Source organism: Schistocerca piceifrons, chromosome X, assembly GCF_021461385.2.
Source record: "Schistocerca piceifrons isolate TAMUIC-IGC-003096 chromosome X, iqSchPice1.1, whole genome shotgun sequence".
Classification (NCBI taxonomy): Eukaryota; Metazoa; Arthropoda; class Insecta; order Orthoptera; family Acrididae; genus Schistocerca; species Schistocerca piceifrons.
Window position 1 is genome coordinate 504,441,426 of NC_060149.1, and position 14,185 is coordinate 504,455,610.

Consider the following 14,185-nt stretch of genomic DNA (forward strand, 5'->3'; position numbering starts at 1 on the left):
CAGTTTCTCTGGAGTCAACATGTGGGTTATGAGGAACAACCCGCAGAACATCTACTTCGTTCCCTCCGCTGTTACAGGCTTTCTCCGTAGCCTTCGCGTAGCATTCTGGTACCCCTCCAATAACAATTTTTTGCAAATTCGCTGAATTGTCATTGCTAGTAGACACCATCTGTCGAGATACCTTTGTGTGTACAACTGACCTGTTCACTTCGAGCACCTTACGATTTCTCCGTAAAGAAGCAGCCTATCTAAGTCTCTCTTGGTTTGTGAAAGATTTTTTTTCTAACTAACCAGCACCCGACTATCATGCTTCGCGTAGGCAGAATGTAAGCTATTTTTCCTCTGTGCCCTTTTATACCGGCTTTGGTGCAACACTGTATTTTCACCTAGTACGACGTTACGTAATTCATTAATTGGGTATGAAATCACAAACTTTCGCATAAGACGAATCAGATAAATCCTAAGTTATAGCCGGCCGCTGAAGGCCGAGCGGTTCTAGGTGCTTCAGTCCGAAACCGCGCTGCGGTCGCAGGTTCGAATCCTGCCTTGGGCATGGATATGTGTGATGTCCTTAGATTAGTTAGGTTTAAGTAGTTCTAAGTCTAGGAGACTGATGACCTCAGATGTTAAGTAACATAGTGCTTAGAGCCATTTGAACCTAAGTTATAAATATTGTACTTAGCCCGGTACTACCGGGTGGTTATAAATAAAATGCGGCTACTCACGGAGGTCCAGTGTGGACTTTAATTTTCGTATGGCAGCGAAACTGGGTAGATAGTTTAATGCGTTAATCCAAAACCGATTTATGCAGGCAAAAAATTAGTTCCATTTTTGACCACCAGGTGCAAATCTGGCGTTGTACAGCATCTCGTCGACGTCTCCGCTGCACGTATTGCACAAAACTGTGAAAGAGGCTGTTAATAATAAAGTCAATATTATTGCCTTTCTCACTTGTTACCTTTTCTGCCCACGACCCGTTCCTTGTCCGTAACATATGGAAACATTTATGTGTGTCTTTCTTGCGTTTACAGCACCAGATACGCACCTAGTGGCCGAAATTGAAACTATTTTTCTTCAGCGTAAATCAGTTTCGCATTAACGCTTTAGAATATCTACCACGTTTCGCTGTCATACAATAATTACAGCCACTACAAGATAACTGCACACACACACCTCTGTGAGTAGCTGCACTTTAATTACAACCACCCGGTAGTAATCTGACTTGGAAAACCGAAATTGCGTTGAATTCATCTCTTTCAGAACTACGATATTAGCAGCAGAAAATACCATAGTTTCAATCGAGAATGTGAACTTGTTACCGAAATATCTGTAATTAATGTAATTATGAAAAGAGACTGCACGTGTTTAGTGAGGACGTTCTCACGACTCATCTGCGTGAGAACAGAATTACCATATATTAAACGGTTCCCAAAGTGTTATAAGTTAACAGCTTACCTGCGCCATTCTGTATACGTGACAGACAAAAACGACCTGATAATAATGTCACAACAGCGTAGATGACGTCGAATCGAGATAATTTTCCAGACAATCATAGGTCGGAATTGCACCATAGTGGAGCTAAGGTCATAAAACGGCAGCCAGTCAACGACGAGAGCGCAGGTGTGTGCATTTGAACTAGTTTGCTCAAGCTAATACCTATTAGGCTAAAGAGCACCGTTACGAACGAAATTAGCTTTAGATAATGGTTTCTACTGAACAGTGGAAGTTAGGTAAATTTTAAATTTCTATCAGTGGTTAGTTGCTTTAGATATTAAATTTCTGTGGTGATAACAGGGTGAAGCTTGACTATTACCCTGCGTGACTTGTACGAAGAAGATGTGGTCGGATGTCAACGTAATTTGGTACACGTATACACCGTCGGCGGGTATCTAACTGAGTAGAGTTGCCACTCTCTGTGACAAGTAGAACGACCAGCAGAATCCATTAGTGTAGTCCGTGTTTGGCTTGGTTAGCATGCCTGATAGGGTATATAAGAGGCGTGAACAGTGTCAGATGTTGAGCGACCAACGTAAAGATCACGGGTATGCTGCGTACTCGTATCAGACAGCGTTATCAGCACCTGACAGAATTTGAAACTGGTCCCATTGTGGGTTTCGATGTGGATGGCTGGTTGAATGGTGCAATATTCAGATTTTTGAGGCATTCGGATATGACAGTGGTCAGCTTTTGAGCTGCATGGGAACGAGAGGGCAGGTACAAGCCTACTCGTCGTCATTGTTCCGCTCGACTAAGTCTGACCACCACAAGCGAGGATCGCGGTATTGTGCACCAAGCACATCGTAAACCCTTCAACTCTGCTACCATCCGGGGTGAAGGCGTCACCAGAACGCATGGACTGCTGATGAATGGCGCCGTATTGTGTTCAGTGATAAAGCGCTGTTCTGCGCAACCCCGGACGGCCATCGCCGGGGAGTATGGCGGCAATCAGGGATATAGTTCTCATTCTTCCAATGGTTTGAAGAGGCACGACGGTGCTGCTCCTGCCGTCATGGTGGGAGAAGCCATGGGGCAGGACTTCAGGACACGGATAATAGTGACTGACAGAACTTTTAAGGACACAGAGGTACGTCACGAACGTGCTGCTTCATCTTGTGCTACCACTGATGCGACAGTCTCGTGGTCCCTTATGCATTACGTTGAGGTACTCCCGCCTCTAGCAGAATCCATAGATATATCCCCCATAGAACATGCATAGGGCAGCTTTGATGTCTGCTCCATCCCAGTGCCAGGATTCAGGATATCATGGACCAGTTACTACAGTTGTTGGCCGGCCGCTGTGGCCGAGCGGCTCTAGGCGCTTCAGTCCGGAATCGCGCTGCTGCTACGGTCGCAGGTTCGAATTCTGCCGCGGGCATGGATGTGTGTGATGTCCTTAGGTTAGTTAGGTTTAAGTAGTTCTAAGTCTAGGGGACTGATGACCTCAGTTGTTAAGTCCCATACTGCTTAGAGCCATTTGAACCACTTGAACAGTTGTTGGCCAGCTTGCCTCAAGAAATAATACAACAGCTTTATGACACTCTTCCCAAACGAACCAGAGTGTGTATCTAGGCCAGTGTGGGTGCAACGTCATACTGATAAGAGGGCTTATACCGCCAACGTCTTTGGATATTTGACTCTATTTTGTACACGTCCTAATAATACCATGTACCCTCTCAGCCTGTGAAGTTTCATTTCGTTTCCTCCTCCACTTCTGCCTTCTTTCAGGCAGTGTAAAGTAACTACACTAAAAGTACCGTAAGGCCATTTATTTATTATGATAATAAGCTGTGCTCCACTAGCAGCACTGAAATAATATAGTCCAAATGTGGTAGTGCTTGGTGTAATGTTAATAATGATGAAATTTAAGGGCAACATGTTTTAATTTCTGCTAATGTACAGACATAATTAACGAAATTTAATTCTAAAGAAATACAGGACATCAGTACATGTGAACTCAGACAGTGCTGAAAAAGAAACAACAAAGAAATTTTAAGCACTCGTTTTGCTCTAATCACATTTTTTTACTACACATACACGAGAATCCTGCCTCCATCGTCGCCACAAAATTGACATCGCTGGAGAAATAATTGGCTCATTCTCTCGAAAACTCCTGGACGAAAACGAACTGCTATACACGCCCAAACACGGTCACTTACCGTAGACAATTCCGCACGCTCATCGGCTAATGGCTGTCATTTTATGGCCGTAGCAACTCAATGGTGCATTGCCGACCCGTGGTTACCTGGAAAATTTCGCTCTATTCGACGGCCCTATCCTGTTCCGATCTTATTATCAGTATGAATTCCTACACCCATTGGGCTCTACACAAGTTTATTCTAAAGAGCCACCAGGGTTTCAGAAGGGGACTGCGTGAGAACTACAGGACTTACAGAAAAATGGCACATATAAGTGGATAGACGATTTCTCCAGGTTTTTATTCGTAGTAAGCGCCGTGGCGAACTTCCACTACTAGGGGCAGGCGTATCAGAACAAGAAATCCGTTTTGTCACGTCTAGAGCTGTGCTCTACAAAAACTGCGGTTCAGTGATTTTGGTACACCACATAAAATGGTAGGCTCACCGGTGGTATCGGTAGAATTGGTAGGGAAAGAAACATAAATGAATGTGTGAGAGAGAAAATGGGAGCTGATAATTTCTCATTGTTTTTTTCGTCTGTTTTGCACATAATTAGAACCTCACTTCATTCATTGTCATTGTATTTTATATGCTTACAGAATATAAACTGCATTTTATAAGTAATAAAAATTAGTTGATCGCATAACTGCTGTCCTTTTATACAATTACTGTCGATTCAAGTAGAGTTTACATGCACAAACATATGCACACAAATATGATTGTTGTTATTTTGTACTCAATAGAACGTTCTTCATCATGATCAAAGGTAAGACTTTCCTGTTATTATTAATAAATGCGAAAGTTCTTTATGAATGACAGAAACATGTTTTATGTAAGTTCGACGAAGTATTGAAGTGATGTTTGATATTTTTGTTTTGTTTTGCGGTTTCTCTATTTTGCCTTTTTGTTGAGGAAATTGCATTTTTTTTAGCGCTGTATTTTTTCTTTATTTTTACTATATAATCCCTCTGTTTTGCGTTACAAATCGACAATTTTCGAATAAAACCGGAATTAGACATTGACAGTTTCAGTTTTGCTATAACTACTGTTTATTCTTAAGTAACAAAGAGGATGATCACCATGTAGAACAAAACTGTTCAGTCATGGACCTTTAGATATCCTCACTCTATTCCTACAAGATTCACTGCTTCCGGTTTTTAGGGGAATCTAATAAGACACTGATCGCATACGTAAAGAAAGTGATCGTTATAAGATAATGCTCGTTGGTATACAACACAACGCGGGTACGAACTTTCAAAACTACTAGGAAAACTACCGTAGCCTACGCTTACTTGTGGTAGTCTACTGTAGTTTTACAGCTACAGCCTCATCGAATTACTTCGCCTCTTCAGAGGGGAAACTCAGTGAGCAGATTGCGAGCGTGGGCTGCTCTCGCTGTGCACACACGCCCGCCATACGCACGTATTGACGTTTGCCACCTCAAAAACGGTGCCCATGTTGAGCACCAGTAATGTGAGCTGTTAACTTGGACAGATGGTCTGTCCACTAACATGTGTCTATTCACTGTGTGTCTTACAGTTTTCACACAGTTGTCTTCTGAAACCATTGAGGTACTTATGATTAAACCTGTATATAAATATGAGGGTTGGAACTTTAATAGCCGGCCGGTGTGGCCGTGCGGTTAAAGGCGCTTCAGTCTGGAACTGCGTGACGGCTACGGTCGCAGGTTCGAATCCTGCCTCGGGCATGGATGAGTGTGATGTCCTTAGATTAGTTAGGTTTAATTAGTTCTAAGTTCTAGGCGACTGATGACCTCAGAAGTTAAGTCGCATAGTGCTCAGAGCCATTTGAACTTTAATAGTGGCAACTATTTATTTACAGCTTGCACAAAAAAGGTACTGGTTTCAAAGTTTTACTCAACTTCAAATTAGTCACCAGCATTGTGTATAACCTGTTGCCAGCGATCAGCATAGAGAAAGAAGTGATGACACTTTTTGCAGGATCTGACCGTCATTTTACAGGACAATGCTCAAGCACGTACAGTGCAAGCTGTTATTGATTTGTTTGACTGATGGGGCTGCTAAGTGCTGTACCACATACTGCACTCCCCTGACATAAGCCCTCGTGAGTTCAACTCGATTTCTAAACTGAAGGAAACACTTCACGGCATTCGCTTCAGAACTGCTATAAATTCGTCGGGCAATAGACCGCGCCGCTCGAACTGTCAACATAACTGGCACTGCTAAGAGTATCCTACGACTTCCACGTCGCTGGCAACGGATTATACACAATACTGGTGACTACTTTGAAGGTCAGTAAAACTTTGAAACACGTATCTACTTTGTACGAGGTGTAAATAAATAGTTGCCACTACTCAAGTTCCAACCCTCGTATACAGCATCAGTCGTGTAATACGTAAGAGCCCTTTTATTTCGCGAACGTTTCAAGATACCTAAACGAGGTTTTAGGTAAATAATAGTACGCAAAGTGACACGCAATTATGTTCGTGCTTATTCCTCTTAAGTTTTATATCAAAGGAGATATAATAGCAGACGTGAATTTATTTAATGGGACGTTCTACTTTTTCAACTGCATTCGAAAGCTCTTGAAAAGACGAGCACACATTTACACCGCAAGAGCCGATTCCGGCTTGCCTTTGAGTCTTAGTTCATTTCTCGCGTACTTTTGCGAAAAAGTTTTAAAGCTAACATTAACAAGCGTAATATCATTGTACACGTCGTTTCAAGAGATTTCAATTGCTGTTAAAGAGGTATATCATTATGTTTAAAACTACTTTCAGTTTCTCAATTGATATTTCACTTAACAGGTTTCATCATGTAACAAAATTACGTGCCCCTCTGTGACATCTTGAATCGTTCATGAAAGAGAAGTGGTTGTTAGGTCTTAAACGACTCACGCTGTATATAGTATAAGTAGGCTGTTTAGGTTTTTATATTGGCAACGCCACGTAGCGCTCTGTATGAAAATCACTGGCTGTGCTGTGTGCAGTCTGTGGCTGGTTTGCATTGTTGTTGGCTATTGTAGTGTTGGGCAGTTGGCTGTTAACAGCGCGTAGCGTTGCGCAGTTGGAGGTGAGCCGCCAGCAGTGGTGGATGTGGGGAGTGAGATGGCGGAGTTGTGAGAGCGGATGATCTGGACAGAGACAGTAAGTTTGTAAGACTGGATGTCATGAACTGATATATATAATATGACTTTTGAACAATATTAAGGTAAATACATTGTTTTTTTCTCTATAAAAATCTTTCATTTGATAACTATGCCTATCAGTAGTTAGTGCCTTCAGTAGTTTGAATCTTTTATTTAGCTGGCAGTAGTGGCGCTCGCTGTATTGCAGTAGCTTGAATAACGAATATTTTTGTGAGGTAAGTGATTTGTGAAAGGTATAGTTTAATGTTAGTCGGGGCCATTCTTTTGTAGGGATTATTGAAAGTCAGATTCCGTTGCGCTAAAAATATTGTGTGTCAGTTTAAGCACAGTCATGTACAATTTTTCTAAGGGGACGTTTTATATGTCGACCCTTAGCCGAGGATACCTCACTGGAGTCCTCTGATTTTTTCTTGTAGTTTGTGTAATTAGTGTAGCTTTTGTTTATTACTAACGTGCAATTGTATAGAGAATCTCCTTTGTAGTTGCAGTCTTTCATTGTTGTACAGTAAAACAGTTGTGGCATCTATGTAGATTTGCACCAAGTATTTCGCAGCGGCGCTTGCAATTAACTAGATATTATTTTCAGTGCTATGTTAATGTGTTCTCTTATTTTTGCTCTTTAAATTGTGCTTTTCTGTGTTATCGTGTGAAATATTGTGACAATAATGGCGTGTGAAGAACGTAACACTAGGCTCCAAAGTAAACTGAGAAATAATAGTGACGACGAGCATAGCTTATCAGCACCACTGTGTAATGAATTAACAGACATTCAAAGTAGTACTTTGGTAACTGTGCATAGGGAAATGGAGCGGGCGGCAAATAATGGTGTAGACAGTGAAACAAGTAGTGAACAGGGAAGCATTATCGATCGATTGGTCGGCAACAGCTCGCCCCAGGAATCGGGAATGACAGAACACAATATTGCAAATACTGTAGACTCAGGATTTGGGTCCTCAACGTTTTCTCAGATGAGTCAAGACACATTTTCTGCTTGTCAAAATGTGAATGTTGCCGGTGAAAATGCACTGCCAAAAAGCATAGAGAAACAGATTCCAGACGCTAACACATTATTATTGCAATTAATGCAATAAATGGAACAAAATCAGAGACAAACATAGCAAAAGCTTCAAAAGTTAGACACAATGGAACAAAATAAGAGACAAACACAGCAAAAGCTTCAAAAGTTAGACACAATGGAACAAAATCAGAGACAAACACAGGAAAAGCTTCAAAAGTTAGACACCACGCTTGAACAAACACGTGAAGATTTAACTACTGAGTTACATAACACTGAATCGAAATGTCAAAAAGTCTGTAATGATGTAAAAACACAAATTTGTGAGCATTTTCAACCTATTTTTTCGCGGCATGAAAATGCATTACAGAATCACGAAGCAGCCATAAAAGAACTACAAACTATTGTTCATGAAAATCATGTGACCTTGCAAGCTAAAATTGACTCAGTTGCATCTACCAATTCGGTTACGCAACTTGCAGAAACTCAGGAAAACTTAAAGGACACAGTAGATACTCTGAAAATTGGTTCAGAAAGACGACATGCGACTCGCCGATATGATGATTTTGACTATAAGCTGTTTATTACTACACGTAAATTCAAAACATTTAAGAATACCGGCAACGGCATTCATCCACAAGCGTGGCTTCATTACTTCCCTCATTGTTTTCCTCCCAACTGGTCATTAGAGCACAGATTAGAATTTATGTGTTACGCAACTTGCAGAAACTCAGGAAAACTTAAAGGACACAGTAGATACTCTGAAAATTGGTTCAGAAAGACGACATGCGACTCGCCGATATGATGATTTTGACTATAAGCTGTTTATTACTACACGTAAATTCAAAACATTTAAGAATTCCGGCAACGGCATTCATCCACAAGCGTGGCTTCATTAATTCCCTCATTGTTTTCCTCCCAACTGGTCATTAGAGCACAGATTAGAATTTATGTGTGGCTACTTAGAGAATGAACCAGCTGTAAGAATGCGATCCGTCATTCACGATTGCCACAGTGAAGGAGAATTTTATCATGCCTTCCTCGCAGCATATTGGTCTCAAGCTACACAAGACCGAGTAAAACATAGCATCATAATGATGAAACATTTCGAACAATCTGAATTTTCCAGTCTTGTGAAATATTTTGAAGATATGTTGCACAAGAATCAGTACCTGTCAAACCCATACAGCCCCTCAGAACTCATCCGCATTTGCTTAATCAAATTAACTGAACACTTATGACATACTATTTTGGCAGGACGTTGCAAAGACGACATTGAAGCTTTTCAGGGACTCTTACAAGAATTAGAAATTGACACTGGCAATCGCGGGACGCGAAAACAGGAACACAACAAATACAGGTCACATCCGCCACAATTCCGCGATGACAGAAATAATAAATGGACACGACAAGGCTATTCTTACAACGTAAATCGTGACCAAAGCAGACAACATCCATATGACAACCACTGGCAGAGTAATAGTTACAGAGAAAGATCAAATTTCCGTAGTAATGAATATGACAGAGACAATCATAGAAACAGACAATATGGCAATCAGAACTATTATTATCACGGGAGACAGAATAACTTCAGACGCAACGGTCCACCGTGCAGTGATAATTCAGGGAGAAATTCTCCACCACTTAACCGACAAGAAAGAAACTACAGGACCTACCGACATGACCACAGACGATCTAATCATAACGACAGACCTGAATTTCATCAGAACTGGCGGGGTTCGAACAGGGCTGGGCCCTCTCGGCAAGGTGAATTTGTAGAAGTTAGGTCTCCTAATCCCAATAACGACGCACGCCGACAAAGAGATAGCAGTCAATGACTCGCACCGCAGGCAGCCACGTGCGCCGGCTGGTTCAGAGAAAAATAACATAGACGCTAACCTTGAGCAAATTTTAGCATTCCTTACCGACATATACAACATGATAATTGCTTTGAAGTTGAAACTCTGCGGACTAGTAAGGGTAAAAGATTGCACCACATTTCACATGTAAAACCGTTTATTGAAAGATAATCCGCTTATTAGCTTTGCCTTTTCCATGAAACTTTTCACTTCACATTTCTAGTATGCTTTGTCAGACTTACGAACCTGTTAACATGCAATAATGTTTGAAGTTAAATATCCAGTCAAGAACCAAGAGAACTTATTTAAACAGAAATTACGAATGCATTGTTATAGTGAACAGACGACACAGTGTTGTTATTTGTACATTCTTGCTTGTTAGTTGCACGATTACGTAACGACTATCAGACTTACATACTTAGAACATATACTGCTAATGAGAGTTTAATGCAACATTTTGGTTTACTTGAAAAGATACTCTTTATTTGAAGAACATTCGGTGAGGTTAAAGATGACTTAGCATTTGGTTTCTTTGATAGCTACACGATTATATCACGATGCTACTAATATGTGACACAATTTACATTGTTTATTTTGCGGTGTATCTGTTTTATATCTGCACAGTTTTTCTGTATTATTCTGGAAAGCAAAACATGTTTTAGTAGTAACTCTTGTGGTATAGCTACAATGAGACAGCCTTTTCTGTAGCACAACAATACGTTACATTATAGTACTTTCTTGATCACGGTAAGGTACGTAATAACTACGATATCTATACGCAAAGCATTTCACTTTCGTTTATGATGAGGTAAGTACATCGACTTCAGCAGAACTATGCTTACAGAGGACAATAACTACGAGACTTCCACAGAATTATCTCACAGCAAGACGCACATTTAGCGCTACAGGACACACATTTGAGAGATACATTTTGTACTTAAATGATTTATTTTTCAAGATTTATGAATTACAAAGAAAGTTTTCCGTGATACATTTCATTCCATTGCTGTAATCTGTAACACCTGAGGGTATAATTATATTAATCCTCAAGGGGGTACACGCTTACTTTGCGTACCATGTGTGTGGCAAGCACAAGGAGCCCTAGCTAATATGGTATTTGCTTATACAACTTTACACATCAGTACCATATTTCTCTAATGCAGAATTACACAGCTATCTGATCATTTAACTGAGAGAGACAAATATTTATTTTACTACATCAGTGACAGATGTTTACGTAATTACACAGTTGGATAACTTCACACTTATGAAATTGTATTTTGTCTGTACTTTGTGAAATGTTCATATTTTTTTGGAACTATTGTGATACTATGAGAGCTTTGAATGATGTATTTGGTAAGGGATCATGATTTTTAAAGTACATTTGAGGTAGATGACACTTTTGACATGAGCAGAGAATTTTTTTTAGGTTTTGAAATTATTGGGGGAAGCTACGACGATTTTGAGATTTGGCTGAGGTTTTATGATGTTATGATGATGATGTGTATTACACTGCTGCGGATGTTTATGATCAATAAGGTGATGCTAGGTGAGTAAGTTGATTATGCTATGTATTTATTATGATGAAATATTGAAGAAGTGTCTACGAATATGTATATGTGTAATAAAGCAAGGAATAATGAGTAATGGTTAGGGACTCTGGTTTGTGAAAAATGATGTTGGAAACCGAGAATTGTACTTTAAGAGTTATGAAATGTGTGTATATGCGTGAATGTATCACTATGCTGGCGAAAATTTTTTGGACACTGTTATATTTACAGGATTTTGTTTCTACAGATTTGCAACGCAAATTATCAACCTGTGAAATTTTTTATATGAGACTGTCACTGAGAGTGCAAACTGCTGTCGTAAATGTTTCGGTAAGAAAGCCAGGTCACCTTGACGTAATGCACTATAAGCACCCAGCTGCGCGACAGTCGCCTGGAAAAAAGCCATTAGTGTGTGCCTTTCAGAGGCACAGGTGGAGAAAAAAGGAGACCATTAACCTCGCTACTGGCATTCCTTTGTAGAAAATACGACACGCTCATTACTTGGAAATATATCGTACTTCCTGATATTTACTGAAATGCCTAATGAAATGACGAGAAATAGTTTATGTCTACACACCTGATTATGACTACTGTCTTTCTAGATGAGAGATTTTTTTACTACTTATGAAATGCCACATGACTACTGATTGATATTGTTATGCTTTGCTTTACATAGTTGGTTATTTCATTTTATATCTGTTTTCCAGCTGTGTTGCAGCATTGGTTTTATAAAATAAAATTAAATGCATTTGCTAATGTGAACATTTTCTGTCAACAGATCTATTAAATAATAATCTTATGACACACATTCTTCAAGAAAGGAGCACTTGGAAAGGAAAGAACAATAAGAAGGAACTAATAACAGTAACTGCATACATAATTTCTTTTCAAATACTGGTAATTTTTTTTAGAATAAGTTTTTGTGGTGCACCACTTTAATGACGTAGACATTGAAATGCGAATAGAGATTTTCCTCATCAGCATTGTTCTCTTTAGTGTACTATTTTTTCTGCTTGTGGGTTTGTCATGATTAGATATAAGTTATTGCATTTGCTGCTGCTGTTTGCCAGGCATTGCGCTACTAAATTTCCTTTTGTGTTATCCCTCTATGTGTTTGTGTTCCCTTGTGAATTTGTGTTTTTCCTGTCTTTCTGTGTTTAGCTAATAAGAGTTATATTGTAGAATTTTTCTAATAATATGTTATTTACTTTGTAGAGATGTTCTGTTTCAATGCTCATGTGTGATATTTATGTTTCGAAAACTATTCTCATTGTTTTATATATTTACTTATGTCATAATTCCTGTAACACTGATGTGTATGTTTATTTCTATTCTTTCGTAAAGCCTGTATTCTACAAATGTTATCTCTATTATTATGTTTTTAATGATGTTTTCTGTATCTTTGTAATTGCATTCTCATGTTACAAAATTGTAATGGACACACAGTTCAGCAAATTAAGTAACTTGTAAGCATTCATTTCAGTGCACATGTTTCTGTTGGTCATAGTAATGCACAATGTGTGAGAAGTTGGGACTGTTAGTGTTTGGACGTGTGTTAATAATTCAGCAAGGGACTGGTTAACAGCATTGGTGGTTCTAAGGACAATTAGAAAAAAACTTTGTGAGTGCACGAGTTGTGGTTTATGGACTTGCTATATTCTCCACAAGACTCTTCGATGGTGATTGTGCACCTGCACAGTCGCAACGGATGGCTGCTAGCCATCTCTACAAGGACTACAGTGGGTCTGCATCTTTGATGGCCCACGAATACCATTATTTCTACAAGGACTACAGTAGGTCTGCACCTCTGGTGGCCCACCAATACCGTAATCTCTACCAGGACTACAGTGGGTCTGCTCTGTGACGACCTACCTACCAATATTCTTCAAAACTTCGACTGACTCTGTGGTGGGTTTGCTCTGTTGTGGACCATTACCTGTCTGCAGGTCAAGAGTCAGCACTGTCTTTCCGTTGGAAGGACAACACTACTTCTTCAAGACTGCATGGAAATCCACTACTTCCATGTGCATTTTCTTTTACTGCTCAGACTTTGAGAAAAACACTGCAATTTTACTGTGATGAACGATCAGGACCGTTTTTATGGACTGTGAGAAAATTTTAGCTTTTGACCAACATTGTATCGATAAGTGTGTGCATTTGATTTCTTTGTTATTGTAATTATGAAAAATTTTTTCAAATCAGTATTGGTCACTGCCCAAAACAATTTGTAAAATTTTTTGTGGGGAGCATGGGGGCTATGTAAGTAGGCTGTTTAGGTTTTTATATTGGTAACGCCACGTAGCGCTCTGTATGAAAATCACTGGCTGTGCTGTGTGCAGTCTGTGGCTGGTTTGCATTGTTGTTGGCTATTGTAGTGTTGGGCAGTTGGCTGTTACCAGCGCGTAGCGTTGCGCAGTTGGAGGTGAGCTGCCAGCAGTGGTGGATGTGGGGAGTGAGATGGCGGAGTTGTGAGAGCGGATGATCTGGACAGAGACAGTAAGTTTGTAAGACTGGATGTCATGAACTGATATATATAATATGACTTTTGAACAATATTAAGGTAAATACATTGTTTTTTCTCTATAAAAATCTTTCATTTGATAACTATGCCTATCAGTAGTTAGTGCCTTCAGTAGTTTGAATCTTTTATTTAGTTGGCAGTAGTGGCGCTCGCTGTATTGCAGTAGCTTGAGTAACGAATATTTTTGTGAGGTAAGTGATTTGTGAAAGGTATAGTTTAATGTTAGTCGGGGCCATTCTTTTGTAGGGATTATTGAAAGTCAGATTCTGTTGCGCTAAAAATATTGTGTGTCAGTTTAAGCACAGTCATGTACAATTTTTCTAAGGGGACGTTTCAACTACACCGCAGCTAATGAAAGTCAGATTCCGTTGCGCTAAAAATATTGTGTGTCAGTTTAAGCACAGTCATGTACAATTTTTCTAAGGGGACGTTTCAACTACACCGCAGCTAATAAACATGCTTTCCAACTTAGACAC